This window comes from Sarcophilus harrisii, chromosome 2, assembly GCF_902635505.1.
Source record: "Sarcophilus harrisii chromosome 2, mSarHar1.11, whole genome shotgun sequence".
Lineage (NCBI taxonomy): Eukaryota > Metazoa > Chordata > Mammalia > Dasyuromorphia > Dasyuridae > Sarcophilus > Sarcophilus harrisii.
In genome coordinates, this window is record NC_045427.1 from 122,332,403 (window position 1) to 122,357,487 (window position 25,085).

At 34.4% G+C, this 25,085-nt stretch overlaps 1 long non-coding RNA gene across 4 annotated transcripts in view; it reads left to right on the forward strand.

Moving 5' to 3' along the window:
* The window catches only part of LOC116421402, a 125,349-nt gene that overhangs the window by 21,329 nt on the left and 78,935 nt on the right, over nucleotides 1-25,085 (forward strand). For 3 of the 4 annotated variants that reach the window (XR_004231749.1, XR_004231752.1, XR_004231751.1), the window contains 3 exons: nucleotides 18,111-18,271; nucleotides 22,630-22,720; nucleotides 22,895-22,986. This is a non-coding gene — a long non-coding RNA (uncharacterized LOC116421402). The remainder of the gene's footprint in view (nucleotides 1-18,110; nucleotides 18,272-22,629; nucleotides 22,721-22,894; nucleotides 22,987-25,085) is intronic. The other variant, XR_004231750.1, reaches the window with a different exon arrangement.

A 25,085-nucleotide genomic window follows, 5' to 3' on the forward strand; every position in this document is an offset into this window, starting at 1 on the left:
TAATATTTTCAAGTACTATGCACTAGAGATACAAGAAAAAAATAAAAAGGGCAAAAGATAATCCCTGCCTCAAGAAAATTACAATCTAATGAGGCAAACAACGTGAAAACAAATATATACAAAGCTGTATAGAGAATAGAAAATAATTTACATAGGGATGGCACTAACTTATAGCTTTCTGTCTGGAAATAAGACAGTTAATTTCTAATCTTTTAATGCCAGAAAGGGTGCATAGTGGATACTACCATATGTAAAGATGAATTTAACCTCATGATTATTCAGAATTAAGTCTTAAGTAATTTAAGTGGATAATTAAACCTGATAAATTTATTTTTAATCAAAAACAAGTCTATATAATAGTGAGAATTTTTCCTAGAGAACAGGAGAAAACCTTTAGGATGATCTAATTACCATGTCCTAAAACTAGGATACTAAAGAATTCTAAATTTATAACCAATAATATACTTTTACAAATGTAAAATATTTAACATTTTTTATTCCATTCTTATGTCAGACCTGGATTATATATATGTATATGTATGAGTGTATGTATGTCTTATCTCCTTCCCTTCATGAAATTTTAGATTTTGTAAAAATTATTGTCTTACTCACAACTAGGAGATATATATTAATTATAATTTAATTTCCTTGACCTCCCCCCTTTCAAGAGCTGTCAATTGTTGTATATTCTTCAGAATATCAAGGGCCTAGGCTATACCAGCTCTGATAGATTCAAGTTATATTCTACTCAATGAGCATGATTGTGAGATCCATTCACTAGACCTTTGCTCAATCTCAGACCTTTTTTTCTACTAGTTGTCCATAGTTGTTAACTATTCCTTGATTTTGAACTCTTGCTTATAGCTTCATCCTTGGGTTTTATGACTAATTGATACTAGCAACAATTTGAGACATAGGTGTGCAACTATAAACATGTATTTGTCTATATAAATAGACACATGTATCTATTTGTTTCTGAACATTAAAGATTATCCTCATTCATTTCCTACTCCTTTATCTACCATGTGAAGAAAACATGCTATTGTCCCTAGACATTTTCAAATGATGTTTGTGACAGCTTAATCTTTGATATCACCAGCTACAAATTCAATCCACCTCTCTTCCTCTTACTGAAAGCAGACAGGTCTCCTATATGAATGGCTTTTCCCATCTATGTCATATATCTATGATAGAATATCCAATGCCATGAATTCTTCCAGTCATTCCAGTCCTTTTATCCTGCAGTCACTCAAAAATGTTATTTTGATTGAATTCAAACCAAAGATAAATCATGGAATGATTTTTTGTTGTTGTTGTCATCTTTATTTTGATTTGGTTTTGTTAATTGGCTCTGAAATAATTTTCAAAAGGAACTATAAAGATATTTTTAACAACTGTATACTTTAGCTGCTTCAATGTAATTCAACAAACATTTAGTAAAAGTCAGTTACATATCTCAATTTTATGAATGGCACATTTTCTGCTATGCCATAGCATCTCTGCTTGGAAATAATTTCTTTGGACTATACTCTTGTCATTGATGTTGAGTAGGGAGTACATTGTGTAAAAATTCTTTATTAATGCAAATAGCAAGTATATCTGCAACTTATGGTCTTAAGAGAGTTGTTTTGTGATAAGAGGTTAATTAACTTGCCTTTGGTCAAATAGGAAATATCTTTTGAAAGAGTGATTTAAACCCAGGTTTTCCTAACTCTAAAGCCAGGTGTCTATGCACTGCACCATGACCACTTCTCTATTGCTTATAGTCCATTAACATTTCATTGATTTTATATCCTATCCTTTGATCAGACAGTCTGCAATCTATAGATACCCACTTCGCATCTAGTATTTTTTTGTTAACACAAAAATTATACTGATGAATAATTTATTAAATGGTAGGCCGTTTTCTGTGTTTGCTATTCTTAGACTATAGGGGATTGATCAGTGGCCCAAAGGACAGTTACATTTGTAAAAAGAGATGTTTCTCAAAAAATGAAGGCAACTGAAAAGTATTTTTAAAGTAATCATGATCATGGGGAATAATGAAAAATGGGAACCAGTAGACATATTTAGAACTAAATGATCAACTTGGAATTTAAGAAATTATTTAAGGGGAAGCTAAATGGGCCTGTATATAGGGCACCAGCCCTGAAATCGGGAAGACCTGAGTTCAAATTCGGCCTCAGACACCTAATACTTCCTAGCTGTATGACTCTGGGCAAGTAACTTAACTTCAATTGCCTCAGCAAAAAAAAAAAAAAAAAAAAAAAAAAAAAAAAAAAAAAAAAAAGATACAAATCTTTAAAAAACAATATTTACATGATTACTTTGTTGTATATTTAAAATAGCAAATTGTACATTTGTAGTTTTAAGTGCAATCATCTTTATTATCTTTTAATAATTTAATGAAAATTATATTAAAGTAGTTTACAAATGAGAAATAAAATCTTTATAAAAAACTACGTATAGAAGATGGACAGAAATAGAGAATTAAATGTTAAAGCATAGCTCAGTTCTATAAGAAATTATCTTGAGTATCAAAGCTCAAAATGAAAAAAATTTAGAGACAATTTAAAAAACTTTTTTGGTGAATGGTGACTTAGGGTGATGAGATTAATTACAGAATATTATTTCACAGAAGGCCTATCAATGGTCTAGTCTAATCTATATCCCCAAAAGAATCATTATCTCACAAGTTGTCAGCCTTTCCTCAAATACCTAGGTGAAATACTTTTTATTTTGCCTTTTTCTCTGCAAGAAAACCTCAGTCCATTCCATTATAGGATAGCTATAATTAGAAGATTTTTCCTAGAATTGCTATTTTGATATTGTTCTGTTCCTAATTCTGTTTTCTGTACTCAATGTAACAAGGCCAATTACTCTTCCACATAACAGCCCTTTAAATAAATTGCAGAAAATTCATTTTTCCTTCACATTTTTTGAATGCCTACTACTCTTTCCTAATGAATGTGACTTTTGTGATTAGCTCTTTCATTTTCTAGATATTTACCAATCAACTTGTTTTATTCCATGAGATTTTCTTTATTTTCTTTACCTTTCCTTTAAACTATTTGAAATCTGAAATGAATGGTTTAGTGGCTTTCCTCACATAATTCCAATATTTTCTTTCCAGAATGAGTTATACCAACTAAGTCACACCAAGAGAATACTGGTATCTCTTTCTACAGTCAATCTGACATTGATATTTTTGATCTTTTATTTTGTTATCCTGGCAAGTTGATAAATATGTAGTACAACTTCATAGTTATTTTACTTTGCTTTTCTCTCATTAGTTGTTATTTGTGGCACTTTTCATAAAGTTATTGATTTTTTTTTCACTTTTTGCAAACTGTTTCCTCATATCATTTCTCATATTTTCCCACATATCTACTGGAGAATGAAACTTTATCTTATATATTTGTGTCAATTTGTTATCTATTTGGACTATCAGACTTTTATCAGTATATCAGATATACAGATTTTTCCTTCTAAAAAGCTTTTATCTTATTTTAGCTACATAAATTAATACTTGTTTGTAGAATTGAAAATTAAATTGAATTTATATACATACTTTGAGTTAACTAAATTAGAAAACCTTAGCTCTTCTGAAATCTACAACATACTTTAGTGGTTCACATAGTGCCCAGTGAGATTTTCTGCCTTCAATCTAACAAGCATTTTTGAGCATCTACTATTTCCAAGGAAATATGCTAGGTGCTAAGAATAAAAAAGAGAAAAATGGAATTAATTCTAGCTTTTGAATAGCTTATTATCTAATGACTTTTATGCTTATCTTTTTTCATCCTAAGATGATTTATCTTTACTCCTCAACTTCTTTCAATGAAAATTCTCTTCTATCTTCCTCACTTCCTTATCTTATCAATTTTGCTTCCACAGTGTCTCTTTGAACTCTCATTTCTTTACTCTTATTTTTACAACTTAATGAAAAAATGTTACTGTTTTCTGCCTGGACTACTGTTAATAGCCACTTACCTGATCTCTCTATCATCAGTTATGTTTCCAACTCTAATCTGCATTCATACAATTGTCAAGGTAATCTTTTCAATATACAGATTATCCTCCCTTACACAAAAGTTGTAATATCATGGAATTTAATAATAGTTCATAACAATAATAGCTATCATTTATATAATACTTTAAAAATATTTAAATTTTTCCTCATACAACCATGAGAGCTAAGTACTATTATCATCTCTACTTCATACTTGAGAAAAAAATAGAAGTTAAATGACTTGCTTAGGGTCACACAACTAATAAGTGAATAAACATTTGATCTCAGGTCTTCTTGACTTAAGATCCAGTGCTCCATCTAGTGCACTTTGTAGTTGATCAGCAAATAACCTTAGTATTCTCTTAGGTCTTCCTTTCTTATGTCCCTTATTAGAAATCTCCAGCCTAGGCAGCTAAGATTTGCTTTAGAAAATGTATTTCCATTTAAAGCATCATGTTTGCAACATAAAAACCCCCCCCAAAAAATAGGAACTAAAAAAGTTGGTCATGTCCAGTTCTTCATGATTCCATTTGGAATTTTTCCAAGAAAATACTGGAATGGTTTGTCATTTCATTCTCCAACTCATTTTACCTATGAGGAAACTAAGGCAATTGGGATTAAGTGACTTGGCTCACCAGCTAGTAAGTGTCTGAGGCCAGATTCGAACCCTTAGAAGATGAGTCTTCCCAAATACATGCTACTGGATACTATTCATTGGATTAGGAGAGATGAAATAAAAAGTGAAGAGGCAGCATGGCATTTTTCTTGGATTCTAAATTTGGACTATATATATGGATAGATCAATCTGCCACCAAACCAGAATTCTGCTTATTTTATGTAACTATTTGCAAACCTCATTGGTGATGAGACTAATCCCCTTGAGGAAAACCCTATCTGCATTCTTTAAGGGACTAATTCTGTTAAGGATACCTATATCTAACTGTGTCTTTAGCAAGGAAGCTTCTCCTTCAATCCCAATAGGACAGTAAGACCAAACTTGGTGTTAATGGGACTGGAATAAATAAAATGGAACCTGACTCACAGGTATGTGGTAAGGATAAAATTTATGTAAAATACTGAGAAAATTTAGAAGCTTTTATCCATGTGAGAGCTGCTAGTGAGGATGATGACTACAATGACAATGATAAAATGAGATAATATTGGTAAGGCATTTAGCCCAGCAAATGGCACATAGAAGGTGCTATAGAAATGTTAGGGATGGTGTTGATGGTACTGTGAAGTAATTTGTCCAAGGTCACTCCAGAAGTAATAACATAGGATTTAAATACAGATTCTCTGACAAATCCAATACTCATTGCTACTTTGTTTTATCAGTATTTTTCTATAAACAAGAATAAAACGTTAGTTTCTGTTATGTTGGGCTCTCCATAATCCAGCTCTTATTCTTATTCCAACCTTATTGTTATGCCGTGCTATTTTCATATATTCTATTCCAAACACACTGAGCTACTAGCAGTTCTTTGGTCTCATCCAGTCATCTCCTGCCTACAGGCTTTTGCATAAACTGTTTATCTCATCTCCATATTTAAAGCCTTTCCTTTAAAGCCTAGCCCAGGCAACTCAAGACTACAAGTTCAGGGGACTTCTTAGCACTCAGGTACCACATCCTCTGGGAAATTATAAAGCAGTTCCTCTTCTTCCCTTGTTTCTAATTGAAATTATACTCTCTCTCCTCACATTTTCATTGGAAATAGTGCAAATCTTCATTTCCCCTATTTCATTTTACCTGCTTTCTCAATTATTTGTGGACATGCAACATCATTTTCCATATCTTACCATCCTGCTCCCAAACACACCTGTGTGCTCATGCCCAAACCACACCCATCTCATCAATATTAATGTTTTTGAGGACAGGACATGTGCCATTTTTATTCTTTTCAGCCTAGCTGGAACACAGAACTGTGCAAATAGAGGGTGCTTGCTAAGTGTTTGCTGCCCTGAATAGAATTTGAAGCAGCTCTCAAGATAACTATCATCACATGCTTGGGGAATGCTGAATTCCAGTAATATCCTTTCCCTGTTTGTCCCACCTCCACTTCTCATCTTTTAACTGCCACCTACATAATTTGCCTTGGGGAGGAAATCCCTGGTACAGTTAAAAATGAAACACCTGCATCGTTACATCTTACAAATAAATGGTGTTACATAAATATATTTTGCTATAGCTCAGATGCATATTATATTGCTATGGCAGAAGAGAAGAAAATGAAGAAAGCTAGGGGGAAAAGATTTCCATTCCATGAAATAGAGAAACAAAAGAGCATACGCTGGCATCTCATCAAATTTTCCTAAGCAGGGAAAAAATGTATAGCTCTGATTTCCTCTACTTTTCTAGGAAAGAAGAGAGATTTGTTTAACTGTTATGGCATTAAGGACCTATAACTTAAAAGAGCATCAGAATCTCTACCTTCAATTCTTTCTGTTGGGTTGATAGCTCTCTCTAGCGACTCTTGTGACCAATTTATATATATATATATATATCCCTTCCTCTTTCTGGAGACCTAAGTGTGATATCTGCCTATCCACAACCTCATGATTCTTGTAATAAACAGTAAAATGGTCCTGTACTTTGACTTGTGAGCTTGGGAACTTGAGTTGATATCTACCCCTGATTCAGAGGCAAGGGCTATATTTCTACAACTAAGTGAACAGATCCAAATGAATAATGAATCTATGACCCTGTACACATTAGTGTAATAGTTTAGCTGATACAACTGTCTTGTGCCAATCTAGGTAGGCTCAATTTTTTTTTAAATGGGGATACTTCAAAAAGAGAAACATTTTAAGTAAACAATGCTGTTCACCAGTTTACCCTGATCAAAGAAGATAGCATATCTGTAGTGCTTTGCAAATTTTACAAGTATTATATAAATGCTATATGTTATTAGTATACAAAACTTTCCCTAATAAACTTTGGGAATTTATGCCAGAAAAGTCTGAGAGAAATATTTTTACTGTGTTTAAGTTGTCTAAAAGATATTCTATATGAAAGGTGAATTAAGACTTACTCTGTGTAAACGTAGAGAAGGGGGAAAATGATTAAACAAAACAAATTAGAAGCATTAGTTGAAATTTCAAAAGTAAGATTTGGACTCTAGACAAAGAAAAAATTTCTATTGTGATATCATTGGATTAAGCCTCTCTACCAAAGATCCTCAGTTTGGAGCTCAAGGGAATGAAGGTTAAGTGTAGACTCTAAAGAAAGAAGTCAGGCTATTTTTTTTTTTTTCATTTCTGTCCCATTGTTCTCAGAATTCTAGAGTGAAATGTCTTAAATTAAGTTTTGATGTGATTTATGTATAGGTTCTCCCCAAAGGGATTAGCAAAATCTCTTTTAGAAAAGTTCTTCAATGCACAAAATTTTATTGTTGTTCAGTTTGAGTACTGAATTCTCTGTGACCCCACTTGAGAATTTCGTGGCCAAGAAACTAAAGTAGTTTGCCATTTCTTTATCCAGCTCATTTTACAAATAAGGAAACTGAGGCAAACAGGGTTAAGTGACTTGCCTAGGATCATGCTGCATTAAATATCTGAGGGCACATTTGAACTTAAGAAGATGAGTCTTCCTAACTCCAATCCTGGTTCTCTATCCAGGGCATCACCTAGTTGCTCTATCTATAACAAGCAGTAGACATCAAATATAGAAAAAATACTTGTTTCCATTATCAAAGAAATACTTGAAATACAAAAGACTCAGAAGCACACATCATTAGATCAATCAATAAACTCTTCATTATCATTGAACTCTCCTGGGAAGTAAAGAATGCTAGGATACTAGTGAGACAGTTAACATGTTTGATATTACCTCAAATTTCCACAACTATAATGCAAAAAACTCAGGTTCTATATCTCCTGACTAGCTACAGCAAAGCTCATTCCTCATTCTCCTGGCAGTGGCCATCTTCAAGAAGGGTATAGTTAGAAACACCTCCCTTGGCAAGTAAGCACTTAGAATCTCTCAACCTCTCAAATTCACAAAATAATTGACAAAGCTGGACATATTTATCTTAGGGATCACCAATTACCAGTCAGGGAATGAAACACGAAGTCTGAGAATGAGGGATGTGTAATTATTAATTAAGAGGGAATAACATTAATTAGATTTGATTCCCCACTCCAATTTGTTCAATATTTAATAAATTGGAAAAACACTTCTTTTCCCATAAGCTTTTGCCTATTTTTTCTCTATATCAATCTCCCTTAAACCTTCTTTCTTCTTGGCTTAAATAAATATCTAGGTCTCTGACCATATTACTTTTTAATAGTATAATTAATAATCAAACAAAGCTATAAATAATTCTTTACATTGTAATAATTGTAAGAAAGATTATTGGCCAAATCACTTTTAAACATTTCCATAACTTCTGACTTCAATTCTAGAAAAAAGGATTCTATCATTCAAATCTTCAAGTCTTTCAAGAATACTTTTTACAATATTTCTTCAGCAGGTAAGATTTCAAATACTCATCTAAAGACAAAAACTCTCTTCATCCATTTTCTCTCTATACCTCAATAAGTCTCTCTTCAGCCATAACAGTTAATTCTCCATAATGCTAGTTTCAAATCCGTCGTCACTTGACAGACTTCTCATAGAATGATAGAACAAAGGATGAACAACAACAGTTAAACTGTCACTTCCAAGATTCCATTGCCTCTTAAAGATACATTAGCAGTATTTATAGTATCGGAGACAGAAGCTATTGAAGCTGATTTTACACATATATACTGTTGTCTAGTCATGTCTCACCTATTTTTTTTTCTTCTTTAGTTGCTTTATTTTTGAAATCAGTGCATCAATCCAGCATGTCAAAGACTTTATATTATGATTCTGTCATCTGACATTAGCTAACTCTCCTAGCATATAAACTTTACAGTCATTTCATCTTTATAAAAATTACTTATATGTGTTGAACAAAATCAGGAATAAAGGAATAAAAATAGAGACTTGTGACACTCTACCAGAGACCTCCTTCTAAGTTAACATCAGTTTATTAGTAATTACTCTTTAGATCTGGCCATTCAACTTTTTTCTGAGTCTGCTCAAATGAATTTCCATCTATCATATATCTACATAGAAAGTGTGTAGTTTTCTTGAGTTTTATAACTATCTTTTATCAGTCTGATTACTGATAAGTATTCTAATAATGTATATACCAAAAGGAAATACAGTAAATCTGGAATTATTTATAATAAGTTCAAGCTGATCTATAGTGATCAAGACTTCCTTTTTCATGGCTTAAAGCCCATCTCATTAATTCATTCTAGAATTTTTCCATTACTCATTAAGCTTACTAACCAATGTTTCAATAATCAAATAGCTATGATTTTTGTGAATGGGGATACTTTCTACACAGGCAGATCAAGATCCTTCTACAGTTCCCTAGTTTGTCATCAATAATTGCTATGGCTACCAAAAATGTCCAAGGTCAACTTGCTTGATTAATATGTGTTTATCTGTCTGTCTGTTTATCTAAATATTCTGTCAGTGAGTCCAGACTTTCTAGGTTGGTTTGACTTGCTAGATTTCATGATTGTTCCACACTATGATGGAGGATACCACTATCAAAGCATAAATGTGGTGTTAGAAGGAACCTTAGACCTATCAAGTCCAATACCCTAAATTTATAATTAAGGAAACTGAGACATGTATTAATAAAATGACTTAGCCAAAATTGCATAGATAGCACGAGTCAGATTCAGTATTTGAACCCAGATTTTCTGAAAACAGCATGTTATCCACGGCATCATATTGTTCCTTCAGCTTGTCTGGTGGGCACATGGCACACAGAGTAGACAGACCACAGATTCTAGTCTGTATAGTCTAGACTGTAGTCTCTATAGAGTCAGAGTTTATATATTCAATTTTTCCTCAGAGGATTGTTATCTGCGTGACTTTTGCAAAATTATTTTATTACTTAGTTCTCTCATCTATAAAATGAGCAGATTGAATTAAAAGGCTTCTTGAGACCCTTGTACAGGACTTGTCCATCCTGTAAAAAGGACTTCAGTGAAGGCACCGGACCTGTATTTTGAAGAATTCATATGTAAGAAAATTAGGACATTTGCCCTTCTCCAGCTTTCCAGTTCCCCAGCTTACGATGACTTCTTAAAGATGGTTGACAATGATTTATTAATCACACTTCCAAGCTCATTTAGTCCCCTGTGATGTAGCTTATCTGAGCCAGGTGAATTCAATTCAAAGAGGGCAACAAGGTGCTATCTTACCATCACTTTATTTGGCTTTCATTTCACTATTAATCCTTGGTGTTGGACACTTTGCAGCCTGAAAAATCATTTTCTGTGGTAGAGAAAAAAAGAAGCAAATTTGAAGACAAGTTACTGTCCCTATTACTGTTTTAATTAGTCAATCTACAAGTATTTATTAAATACCTGCTCTCTGGCAGGCCTTGTGCTTGGTGTGGGACAAGCTTAACTTTTTCCTGCACTCACACAAGTGTACATAAAATATATACAACGTAAGTATAATGCAAATGAATGTAGATATATACAAAGCAGTTAAATTCAAGGTAGTTTGGGATGCAGGGCACTAGTTGTTGGATGGTACTGGGGAAGATTTCATGGAAAAGGCAATGCCTGAGCTGACTCTTAAATAAAAAGACTAATTCTAAGAAGTGGGAATAAAGAGGGACTACATTCTAGGAATGAGGATTGGCTAATTCAAAGGTGTCCATACTAGAGATAAAGTATTGTTTATAAGTAGCAAACTGACCTGGAATACAGAGTGTGTGATGGAGAGTAAATCTAGTGAGAGAATGGGGAAGAAGAAATATAGAAGTCTCAGGAGAAGATAACATTTAGAATAGCTTCTATGCAGTGGTTCTCAAACTTTTGTTCTCAGTATCTTCATGTTGCTAAAAAACCATTGAGGGTCTGTTCAAAGAGTTTTTGTTCACATGGGTTATATTTATAACTATTTACTATATCAGAAATAAAAAATAACTTTGAATTTGTAGACCCTCTGAAAGGGTTTCAGAGACCCCAACAATTCTTTGGACTACACTTTGAGGACCACTGTAATCTATAGGAACTAAGATAGGGAACCAATTAGGAAGGAATATCATCTACTTTCATCTTTCCAGATTACAAACCATCAATCCCATTTTTTTCTTGTTTCTTCTTTTACCTATTAAAGTAATGTGTGTGTTATTTTTATTTAATAATTTCCACCAAATCCAATTCTTCATGATACATCTTTGGGGTTTTCTTGGCAAAAATAATGGTTTCCCATTTGTTTTTCCAACTGACTTTACAGATGAGGATACTAACAGATTCAGGGTTAAGTAACTTGCACAGAGTCGCAGGGCTAGTATCTGAGGCCAGATTTGAATTCATTAAGTTAAGTCTACTGATTCAATGGCCAGTACTCTAGCCACTAAGCCACTTGTCCTAGCAATTCATGGTGTAGTGGATATCATTATCCCATCCTCCTTATCTCTCCTTTCAAAAACTAACATTTACCCAGCATTCTAAGGGTTAAAAATACTTTCATTATCTCATTTAAAATTCAAAACACTCTCTTAAGTTACATATTATCATTATCTCCATTAATAAAATGGAGGGTCAGAAAGTTTCAATCATTGCTTTAGGACTATCCAGCTTGCCCTTGACTTGGAATCAAGAATATTTCTGTGGTGCAAGGGTTCTTTTTTTAAACCCCATGTTCAGGTCCCAGTTCTACCTCTTACTCCATATGTGGACTTTGCCATGGGAAACTCGTCTTCTCCAGGTCTATTTTCCTATCTTTCCTATGAGGGAGTTGGAAATTCTGACCCACAAGTTTGTTACTAACTTTTGATTTGTCTCACCCTATCCTAAGAATTCTGCCTTAGATATTTATTATCTGTGTGTCTGATAATGATATTGGTCATATATCTACTAAATAAAGCCCTTAACTATCAGTGTCACTAGTAAATGATTTAGGACAAAAATTCCCGCCCCCCCCTTTTTTTTTTCCTATATCTGCTATTTGCATATAAGAAAGAAGGAAGAAAACAAACAGTTAAATGCTTACTATGTGCCTGGTGTTATAATAAAAAGCTTATAAATACTAGGGATGTAGGCTCTATTATTATCTTCATTTTATAGTTAAGAAAACTGAGGCAGATGAGGTTAAGTAATTTGCCTTTAATCAAAATTTGAGGACAAATTGGAATATAGGGCTTCCTAAATCCAGGATCTTTGATCTAACCACTGTGCTACCTTTGCATATACAAGGTTACTTAGAGCTTGAGGTTAAAGGAATGAGAGATATGAAATTATGTCTTTGCATAATTCTACATGCTAATGCATTCTAGCTGCATTTAATTTTCAATTGTTAGAACTTAAATCTCCCATCAAAGAGCCAGTATCAAATGTAGGGAAAATAGAAGAAAGTAAAAAGCAGGACTTCTGGGTTTGGTTCCTGGCTCTACCTCTGATTCACTTGGACTAATCATATCACTCCTTCATTACTTCAGAGTTTGCTGGCTTCCCAGATGGCTCTAACATATGCCAGCCTCATGGAGGTACTGGTGAGGTTTAATTAACCCAAGTCTACAGAACCCCCCGAGTTCCAGGGATGACAGGAGCCCATTGGCTTAGTTAAGAACAGGCAAGCATAAAACATGTGAGTGCTCAACTGCAAAACTTAAACGTTTCTTATTAGAAAGGAAAGCGTTCCTTGAGTTTTTGTGATCCCTTTCCTTTAGTGGCTGAATTATGGTGTTGTTGCTATTATGAAAGACCATCCATGAATTGGTGACAATCTTTGCCAAAAAGGCATTTGCAGTCATTATTTTTCAAAGGAAAAGAGAATGTTTTAGGAGGAAGACACTGTTTGCAGTCAGAGAACTTAAGTCCAATACTGCCTTTATTGCTTATGATCCATAAGCTCTTGGTGTTGTTTGCTAATTTCAATTATGTCTGACTCTTTGTGGTACCATTTGAGTTTTTCTTTGTCAAAGCAACCAGAGTGGTTGGCCATTTCCTTTTTCCAGCTCATTTTACAAATGAGGAAACACAAGCAAACAGGGTTAAGTGACTTGCCCAGGGTAACACAGTAAGTGTCTGAAGACAGATTTGAATTTAGGAAGATGAGTCTTCCTGACTTTAATCCAGGTGCTCTATTCACTAAGTCACCTAGCTGAGCCTAACATTGCCTTATCAGTAAAATGAGGAGATTAAAATAGGTGGTCTTACAATTGTTTCCAATACTAACATTAATTCTAAGAATGACTGAAAACCATATAGTTTGATTTTTCATAATAAAAATCATTATTCACCATACATTTATATACTTAATAAATGCTTATAAAATGTCTATTAAGTATGAAGAAGTATATTTAATATTGAAAGGAGAAATGATATTTTAATCAGACACACTGCCTGCCTTCCTGAAGCTTACAATTTAGTAGGAAATCTATCACAGGATATGTGATGGAATTAACTACTTTAGAACTTCCAAGTTGGAATTTGTTTTCTAAGGCAAATGTGATTTTTCTCAGCCTAAGATTTAAGCCTACGTTGTTATATTGTAAATCAAGGTTAGTTTTTTTTTCTTAAATCTTATTTCCTAATTTAGGTAAACAATAGGGAAAATGTTAGACCTGTAGTTACAGGACTTGAGTTCAAATGCCAGCATTAACAGTGATATAGTTGTGTGCCATTGGAAAAATCTTATCATCTCCCTAGACCTACTCTTTAATATATAAGCTCAGTCCCCACTGGGGTTTGTCTTTGTCACACTCACCCCTCCTTCTTTATCCATGACTTCTTTTAGGGATGATGTTTGTAGGGTTTGCACTAGGACCAGATTGAGTGTCACAGGTAAAACCCAAACCATCACAATCAGCTATTTAGTTACTGTCAAGTTCATATCACTTGGTCTCAATATTATCAGAATTAAGAAGGCAACGGAAAGGAATTGTTGATGTGGAAAAGTGGCAGGTGTTCCCAACATTCCCAACAAGGGTAAAAATTTCTCATCCACTGAGGCTGCTAATAGGCAACATGGGAACCCAGGGAGACTGTGTTCCCCTTGGTTGGGACTCAAACTGTTTCATTCCCCTTCCACATAAGAGTTTGATATATCAAAAGAAGAGAAAGTGAGAGACATGTAAGAACTTTTCATAACAAAGCAGCATAGTTGTGGCATTTCTGGTTGCTCAGTGGCTGTCCTTGAGTTGTGCATGTTCCTGGGGAAATATGTATCTGATCATATTGCCAGCTGCCTGAAGTCTTAGGCATGGAGAACTACCAAAGGGCTGAACAATGACTGTGTTATAAAGTTCTGTAATATCTGTGGGTTCAAAAATACCGAATGTTTTGAGCCTTTCCTTATTTTCTAGGACATGTCTATATTGGCAGCTCAAAACCCTGGCAATCAGAAGTTCCAGCATTACTATTTAGACTGATCTTAAAGAGCATTAATGGACACTTGAGTAATCATAATAATTTTTCACATGTATTTGTTGTTCTTCAGCGACAAAGTACTTCCTTTGAGAAAAATACAATAAAATCCTTACAATCGAGGGACACTACCTGGAAGGTATGCAAGTTGGCATAAAAGGATCAAGACCTAAATCAAAAGATTTTATTTTACTTTTTGTGGCAAGTATCCCTTTGGCCATCTGTTGAAAGCTATAAATCCCTTATCAAGATAATGTGTCTAAATCCATAAAAATAAAACCCATATAATTACAAAGAAAACCTTATGTTAGCATAACATAATATTAAAAAAAAATTATAGACCCCAGGGTGAGAGCTTCTGGTTGGAGCTAGCTACTGAAGACCAGAATTCAGATCTTTCAGGAGCTCAGATTTTCTTGTTTCTAACTAGAAACAATCACTTTTCAGGGTCAAAGTAAATGCAGACAAAAAAGGAGCACAGAACTGAAATATACCTTTGACTACTGCTAATTTGGTAACAAGGAAGAGTTGTCTGATTGTCAGAGCTATCCAAAAGAATGGGCTTTTTCAGAAAGAAATTTTACCTCTTCCAGCCACAAGGGAGGAATGCTGTAAAGGCAATGCTTGTTTGGGGGGGGGAAGAGGGGGAGGAGAAGAGAGATAGATTGGATCAGAGGTTCTCAAACTTTTGTTCTCAGCATCTTTATCCTATTAAAATTATTGAGGATCTGTCCAAAGAGTATTTGTTTGTGGGTTATATTTTTAGGCAGTTACTATATTAGAAATAAAAACTTATTTTCAATTTGTAGACTCACTGAAAGAGTTTCAGAGATCCCAGGATTCTTTGACCACACATTGAGAACCATTGGTGATGATCTCTGAGATTGGTGTTTTAAGATTCTCTGATTTTTTCATTGCTATTCAATATGGGACAATATAGCTGGCACAAATATCTACATTCCACAATTTAAAAAAGAGATTTAACAATAATGGTAGAGAAAGTTCTTTTTTTATCCTTGGTTTGGGGGAAAATTTTGCTTATCATTACAGGAATAACCTTGACTTGAGGTGTTTCCTTAGGATTTAATGACCAGCTGGGGTTAATTGAGGATCAAATCTGCCAGCCAGCCACTAATCCCTAAGATACACTATAAGCCATGATCATGGCTGCCTAATTATTATCAAAAATAATTGGCAAGAATCAGGCTTTCGTGCTCAGATCTGTATGTCTTATTTCCAAAGGAACTGCCTCGACACATCACCAATAAGTTACTGAAAGGTCTATTGCAGAATAAAGGTTATTCTGACCTTCAAGGATTCAGAATAATAAAAAATTGGAAAGGCTTTCCACACTGTGAGTGTGCACCATTCATCCTGACCAGTGCACATCCATCCTTCCTGACTGACCCGCTCCCAATTCTTAAGAATTTCTTTATCTTTTTTTTTCAAATTTAGTTAAAATGTTCTTTATGTTTGGTTTTGAATGCAATAGATTAAAAGGAGTTATGGATTTTTGAGAAAGAGCTGGCTGCAGATATTAGTTCAGCTTTCTATGTAATCCATAATTCCGGCTCTTCCTGGCTCAGCTTCCTCATCTGTAAACTGAGAAGTTTGGACTAGATTGATCTCCAACACTAAGGCTCCAGAACCTATTGATCAGGGACTTGTTCCAATCTTCAGGCCATAGCAATTGCCCTGACAGAGGAGAAGAATTCCCTGGAGTCCAGACTGGGGAAGTTGCAAAATGATATTACTAAAGGGCATGCTGTTTGTTGTTCACTATTTGTGACCCTATTTATGATTTTCTTGGCAAAGATATTGAAGGGTGGCCATTCCCTTCTCCAGCTCAATTTATAGTTGAAGAAACTGAGGCAGAGGGTTAAGTACCTTGCCCAGGGTCACACAATTTCTGAGGCTGGATTTGAACTCAGGTCCTCCTGATATCATGTCCAGCACTCTATCCGCTGTGCTACATAGCTGTCCAGAGAGTATCTTAATGTAGCATAAAAGTCAGGACCTCCACAGCACGAATGTACAGCTTTTCCTCACCCAAGGCAATGTAAACCCTAATGGAATGCTAGAACCCGGGATAACTGAATGTTCTTAATGCCAGCCAACACCAAGAAAGTGAAATCTGACTACAATAAAGATAAAGGGAGCCTTAATAGCTTATTATAAGCAGGTCTTCTCCCATCCAATCTATAATTTTGAATTATATATATATGCAGTATTTTAATGAGTGAATTATAAAAAAACATTTATTATGTATCTACTGTTGTTGTATTCTAGGCATTGTGCTAAATATTAGGAAAATAATAAATTATAATAATTATATAAATGTATAAAAAATATGTAAATAGGTAAAATAAAAGTATAAATCCCATAAAGGCAAAGAAATTCACTTTTTTATCTCTTCAATTGCATAGAGTAATGTCACTCAAACAATAGATGCATAGTAAATATTTGAAACAGATCAGGGAATCCTTAGATCTGGGAGTACTGGATACTCTAGGGACAATTCATTTACTTCTTCACTTAGCAAATGTGGACCAAGAGAGGGTGTAGGGGCAGCTAGGTGATGCAATGGATAGAATACCAGTCCTGAAGTCAGGAGGAGCTGAGTTCAAATTTGGCCTCAGACACTTAACACTTCCTGGCTGTGTAACATTGGGAAAGTCACTTAACCCTAATTTGCCTCAGCAAAAAAAAAAAAAAAAAAAAAAGGAAAAAAAAAGAGAGAGATAAAGGGTGTAAATTAATCTTACACTGAACTTGGAGTAAAGAGATCTGAATTTGAATTCTTCAGATTTTTAAAACTACTTAGGAGGTGAAGTACTTATCAGTTTTTTAATCTCCTAAAATCTGTTATCTTCAAATTGGGCCTATAAAAATAGGCAATATTTATATAATGCTTATTAGGTACTAGATTGTATGCTAAGCTTTATACTCATATCATTTGATTTTCACAACAACTCTGGGAATTATGTAATCCCCACGATTACACAACTAGCAAGTCTCTGAGGTCAAATTCGAATTCTGGTTTTCCTGAGTCTAGATCCAGCAATCGATCTACTGCACCACCTAACTCCTTACAATGTTTTTATATCTATCACACAGGGCTATTGTGAGGAAAGTATTTTACAAATCTTAAGCTTTCTTCCAAATGTGAATTTTCATTATTACTCTATACTGCTTCTTGGCATTGGCTCTATGCCCTTGGATAGGACAAATTGTTTTTATGTTCAGACCAGCTCTCTTGTTGCCTCAAAACAGTGAGTTCTAACTAATTATTTGTTTTTATTTCAAATGCAGACATTTCCCTTAAGGAAGAGTCATCATATCTGTTAATCAACACCTTATATTCCAAAGGTGCTAATATGCATGGAAATGAAATCTTTCCTTCTTTTTAACTTAATTTCCATTAAGGGAAACAGGTAAATTTTAATAAGTTGAAGTTCTAGGAGTAACCTTTCAGGAAATGAAGCTCTCCAAAAAAAAAAAAAAAAAAAAAAAAAGAATTATTTTGTTTAAGCTTCATGTTGTGGACTCAGGATTCTGAAAATGTAATTGAGTGCCCTCTTCACCCAGGCGTGAATGATCTTTGTAGCTGGTAAACTCTGCCGACTTAGTTGGGAACCGTCCTTATGATCATTTACATCTCTCAAAGCAGAAAACTGGTGAGCTTGAAGAGCCACCTGCTGGAGAATGGCAGCATCCGAGCAAGACCTACAGATTTTTCTTCCTTTCTATAAGGTTACAAATAGCCAGGGAGCCCAGCAACATCACTATTCACTGCTCAGCACTCTGGAAGTGGAAAGCAACACAAATTTGGTTAGTCCAAAATATAAGCAGGATGATAGCATTTCTCTTCAGTTTTCCTAGGAGCATATGAATTACTCTATAAATTGTACTTGGTTGATGTTTTATTTACTCTATTCATTTCCTGTATTATGTGGGATATACTGGTGATCTGACAGAGAAAAAACAAAACAAAACAAAAAAATCTATTTTCAAGGAATGTACATCTCATGCATCCAAGGAGTGCTGACTATACTAAATATTGTCTTTTTTAGAACATGGTCCAGCAAACATTAAGTTCCTATTTTACATGTTACTTATTTTAAAGTGATAACAGGACTGATGAGTACAAGAAGGCTCAGCTTTGTTTTCTTCGGCCTTGGTCAACAGGATTTGATATAGTGCGTGGATGATGAAGATGGGAAGAATTCTGTTTGATGTATAACAGAAATTCCTTATCGTTACAAATTCCTCATGTGCCCAAAATAGAATGGGCTGCCTAAGGGAAGAATAGGTTCTCAATCACAAGACATTTTCATTGAGATTCTGTATGATGATATCTCAGGGATGTTGTAGAAAGATTCCCTGGCTGTGTGCAATCCGGATTGCCCGATTCTTGGAATTCCTTTTACTTTGAGAGCTTGTGCTCTATGTTTAATATAATATGCATTCCCCCAAAAGCAGATGTGGCTCTTACCTTTAAGTACATACTGTTTAATTTGGAGTGGTAATGTATCCACAGAATTGGAAAGAATAGGTTTCTAATACTTTTCATACCATAAAAACAATTTTCACCATGACATACATCATCCTCCAGCCTTTACTTGAAAACTGCTAAGAAAGAGAAGGCAGCTAGGTGGTTCAGTGGATAGAGTTCTGGGCCTGGAGTCAGGTACATGAGTCTTCCTGTTCAAATGTGGCCTCAGACAGTTATTAATGTGTGACCCTGGCCAAGTCCCTTAACCCTGTTTATCTCCATTTACTCATCTGGGAAATGATCTGGAGAAAGAAATGGCAAAACATTCCAGTATCTTTGCTAGGAAAAACCCAAATAGGGTTAACAGTCAGACAGTACTGAACAGCAACAATAAACAAAGTGACTACCTAATGAGGCACCCTGTTCCATTTTAACATAAAACCAACCTTAATTTGGGGGGATATTTGTCTTACGCCAAACCTTAAATAAACACTTAATGAAACTCACCTGTTGTCCATTGTTTTGCTTTTGGGGGGTCAAGCACAATGAACCTCATGCTTGTTTTGTATGATTTCTCTCCAGCTACTTAAAGATTGCAACCAGACCTCCTTTTTCTTTTCTCTTTTCTAAGCTAAACATTCCCAATTCCTTTAACTGATCACCATATGGCACAGACATTAGCCATTTACCATTCAGATTTACTTCCTATATAAATATGTTGTTCTTCCTATTAATGTTCTTCCAAAGGTATGGTATGTGAAATTGAGCCAGTTCTCCTGATGTAGTCTGCCCAGGAAAGGGGACAAAGGAATCTCTTCTTTCTTATTCACAGAATCTCTTAGTGAAACCTAACATTAAATAACATTAACTTTTTTGTTGTTCCCTACCATCCCCTAACTCCTTTAGACCAGGGATTCTTAATGGGGGGCGATGTTATAAAGTTATTTTTTACATTTGATAATTGTATTTCACTGTAATTTATTTCCTTTTTAATCTTAGAGTTTTTTTTTTTTTAAATTCTGAAAAGAAATGCACCAGACTAGCAAAGGAGTCTATAAAGGAGGACAAAAGGGGAATAAGCATTTAAGCATTTTGAATGCATTGGTCATCTAGGTAGCAAAGTAGACAGAATGATAGGCCTGAAATCAGGTAAACTCCAGACATCCATCCTCAGACATTTACTAGCTGTGTGACCCAGGATTAAGAAATCCTGTTTGCCTCAGTTTCTTTTATCTGTAAGAGGAACTGGAGAAGCACATGGGAAACCACTCCAGTATTTGTGCCAAGAAAATCCCAAATTAGATCATTGAGTCAGTATCTCATTTGATCCTTCAACAACCCTTTAACATGAATAATACTATGACCTCCATTTTACAATTGAGGAAAATTATAACAGAGGTTGAATGACCTGCCTAGAGTTACAAGTGTTCAACACCACTTGAACTTGGGTCTTCCTGACTACAAGCCTAACATTCTTTCCACTATGCCACATAATTGCCCCCATAGGATCTGTGAAATAATAGATAGCAGTCTGGATGTAGATACATACATACACAATGTATATACAGATATATAACTATTAATACATATATATTTGATAGTTATGCATAATTAATAACTGCATTTCACTTTATTTAGTTTCCTGTGTAATGCTATATATTTTATTTTATGGATTTGAAAACCTTATTCTAAGGAGTCCATAGACTTTAGCAGACTGTCAGAGAGATCCATGGCACAAAGGTTAAAAATGCCTGTTGTGGATACATTTGAAGTAATCTGCTTCCTACTCTTCCTTCTCTGTCTGAAACTAGCTAAGACAATTTAAAGTAAGATATTACATATTTACAAAAAATACATGAATCTCAGCTTATGATTTAATTCCAAATCAATGAATAAGCAAAATTGTGATTTAAAAAAAAAAAACAGTTTGGCATTGTGGACAGAGCATGGAACTTGAAGTCTGAAGAACTTTGGTTTAAATTCAAACAGTCATTTAATAACTGAGCTTAGGGAAATTACATAATACTGGCTCATATTTATATTGTATGAAATTGGAAGTAATCCTGGCAGCAACTCTTTGAGATGGAATTGAGGATAAAGCCAAGTCACTTAACTTCAAACCCAATGTTCAACACAGCAACTATTGAATGCATTGTTCTCTCCATTCTGTCCCATCAGTGTTCTACTTTCTGACTTGTGTCCCCAGCTAAAATGTAAACTCCTGATAGACAAGAGCATTGACACTTCTGTTCCTGTTCCTTCCCCTCCCATCCTCACTCTTTGACTCATGCTCTTCACAGAGGAGACTCTCAACAGATGGTTTTAAAGAAAGGCAAAATTATTCCAAGTTCCATCAAAATGCCAGCACTTTGATGACAAAAAGAATCTTTCACTTTGTCTTTGTGTTTCACAATGCCTATCCATATTAGGTGTTTAATAAGTGGTTAATAATAATAAGTAAATAATAATAAAAATGATACATGGATTAATTGGTTGCTTGTACAGTGCAAGAGTACAATTGCTAAAACTGTTTTATGAACTCAGAAGAAGAATGATGTTATATATGGTGTCATGCAAAGGACCAATTCAATTCAGCCCTCTTAGATAAATTAACCCATATATGATGAAAATTAGATACTTCTAAGATAGCTTGACCAAGGTTATCCTTGCTTAGTGAACAGTAAGAAGCTTAGCAAATACTAGAACTTGAAGCAATCTTAGAGGTCATCTACTCTAATCTCCTCATTTTGAAAATGAATAAATTGAAGCCCAGAGGAGTCATATCTATATCTCTTGTTCAAGGTCTCAGAGCTGGTAAATTATAGATCCATAATTTCAGCTTATCTTCTTACTTCCCAAGTCCAGTGCTTGTACCCTATATAAAATATGTGGCCATGGTCTCCTTAAAATTCCACAGATGTAGTCCTTTTCGGTTTTTATGGTTTTCCCCTCATAACTACCACTTCATCAGATAGTATAAATATCATATCATCCCTACTTAATAGATGAAGAAATAAATTTCAGTGATATGATCAAGGCCACATAATTAATATGAGATGGAATTGGGAATTCTAAGGCAAATTGACAGGCTGGTCCACTCTGTCATGCTAGCTGTTATTAAAACTGTTTTAATTTATTCATTCAATATTAAAAAGTTCTAATCCTAAGAATCAGCCAAGACATATAAAATCATGGCTGTTTTCCCATTTATTTTACTCAACTGATCCAAACTAAGACTCAAAGAATTTTGAGCATATGATGAATGGGAACAAATTAGCCTTCATTACAATCTAAGGAAAAATAATTAAAGATAACATTTACATTGTTAAATTATATGTATATATCTATAAATATACACATGTATACACATACATACATATACATATATATGCATTTGTATTTATGTATATATGTCCTCATAACAACTATGTGAGATAGGCTATATTCTTGACATTAATGATGATGAAAATACTTGCCATAAAGATGAGAAAACTGTCTCCAAAACTGAAGCTAATAAATGGCAGATCCAGAAATCAAACTTTATTGTTCTGATATAAAATCCAGTATTCTTTTCATGACATCACACTGGGTCTCCCATGGAATAGAATATAGGGATATAAAACTTTGAGAATACAATAATATAAGACCTGTCTTTTGACTCTTTCCCTAATAATTGTCCCCTGCTGGTATCTAGATTCTGAGGATGATGATGAGGATGACCCATGGGCTTTAAGCATCTAATACGGAAAAGGAGCTGAGGTGAATTCAGCTAAGTCTTTTTACAGGTATTCAGGTTCTTTGAAAGCTATATTTAACTTTAATGGAGAAAACACAATTGAGATTGCCCAAAGCTTTTGATTGAAGGGAAAAAAAATAGGGGTGGGGGTGGTAAATTTGTAAAATCCATGTAATCCTTTAGATGTATGTGACTCCTTTCTTTCTCTTTTTTTAAAATGTAGTTCCTTGCAGCTCCTTTTTCTGAGAAAGAAGAGAAAAATCAATGCCTGACAAGAGCCCAGCACTCACAAACAACAGAGAAATAACAAACTGAGTAAGCAGCGAAAGGGGAAAGAGCAGAGACAATGAAGCCAGAAAAGTGATTCCCCTTTCAGGCTTCTGTAAACAGTAGAGGGGAAAACATGTTTTAAGAAAGCTAGGAAAATATGGCCACAAACATATCTTTATTGGGACAATGAAATTGGTTCTGGCAAGAGACAATATAGCTCTTTATTCATTGCAGGCAGGAGAGTCACCAAGTTTGCAGCTATGACCTGTAGCCCTTTGATGGCACATGAATGGTTAAAAGCTGCATCATTAAAGTTAATAATATTATATACTCCTTGAGGTCATAGGTCATTTCTTCTACCATTTTTTCTCCCTCACTTCCAACCTGCACAGATGCTTTCAGAATCTTTGTAGTCCAAGATAATTAGATTTCTCTTTCTTTCATTTTTCATGCTTCTTCAGGTACCGAGCCCATGGTAGGCACTTAATATAACCTTTTGACCTGATTCTTTGGGTTAAACAGACAACTGAAGACAAAGTTATTGGTCTTGGATCAATCCCATTCATACACATTAAAACAATACAATTGACTGTATGTCAAAATATATTTCATACAGATACATGGGGATTAAAGACCTAATATTGGGAAAAGATTTTAGATATCATCCCAATCATTTCATTTTTTTGATGAGGAAAGTGAATTCCAGAGCCAGGATCACACAGCTAAGAAATAATTTAGCCGGAATTCAAACTTAGATCCTTACCCCTACCCCTGATATCTGGTCCTGAATGCTTTTCCATTTGTCTATAATATACTCTCAATAATATTGAGATGCAACAAATATTTGTATCTAGCTATACTTCACTACATAAACCTTCCCATCTCTAAACTGGTTTAAAATTGAAGATACTATTTGTAGCTGGATTTTATTGTTCACATTACTTTTTATTTTTTGTAATAAATTGGCGATAATTATTATTAATTATTATTAATGATTATTGGTTTTGTCCATCTTTAGATTATCATTACTACAGAATGGGCTGTCTACAATGTTTTTGGTTACAATTCAGAAAGCTGCATTTATAGATATTACTATAACATTACTACATCTATTATTAGATTTACAGATTTACCAGATCATCAAGAATATTCTATTTCAAGAAAAGATTATTATAAGGAAAGTACTTTACTGATTTAAGCTGTATTGTCATGTAGTAATGAGATACATTTCTAACATCTCTGAAAATGCCCTATTTGTCTAACTAATTGGCTTTGCATCCATGTTCACTAATTTCCCTATTTCTTTTGGAACTTTTGTTAGTCACATTCTTATTTTTATTTTTAACAAAAGTGCCTGTTTAAGTGTTCATTTGAGTGACTTGACTAACTTAAGCTGGTCAGTTAACAAGAAGAATTTACCTAGTTCGCACTACATGTAAAGTGCTATGTAAAGCATTGATGAGACTAAGAAATGTGCAAAAATACAGTCCCTGACTTCAAGAAATCCACAATTGAATTGGAGAGACAATATGCATATGTGTACACATATATGTAAAGGCTATATGCAGTAGTAATTAATCTGAGGTAATCCCAAAGGGAAGGTACTAGAAATGGGTTTGGGAGAGAAGGGAATGGACTGAGAAAGGCCACCTAAAGAAGTTTGGTGTTGATCTGTGTCTTGATGGGATTCAGGAAAGCCTGGGGAATGTGAGGAGGGAGATAATTCTAGAAATGAAAGACAGACAGTGAAAAGTCACAATCTGGAGAGAGAGGGATATTTGCAAGGAAAAACAAGACCAGTGTGGCTGATCAAAAGGTATATAGATGGAGCTGACATGTAAGAAGGCTGACAAGGTACAAAGAGGCAGGGGCAGGACAGAAAGGGCCTTAAGAACCAAATTGATGATTTTATATTTTGATCTGGAGGAAATAAGTGACCACTACATTTTATTGAGTAGGACAGTACCATGATCAGACCAGTACTTTGAGAAAATCCTGGCCAACACCAGAATACTTTCTATGTGAGTCATGAATATGTACCAAAAATTTAGCAAAAATAGAAATGACAAGATTTGTCAATAGATTGAATATATGGGGTGAGTGTGACTGAGGAGTTGAAGGCGTCACCAATGATGCTAGTCTGA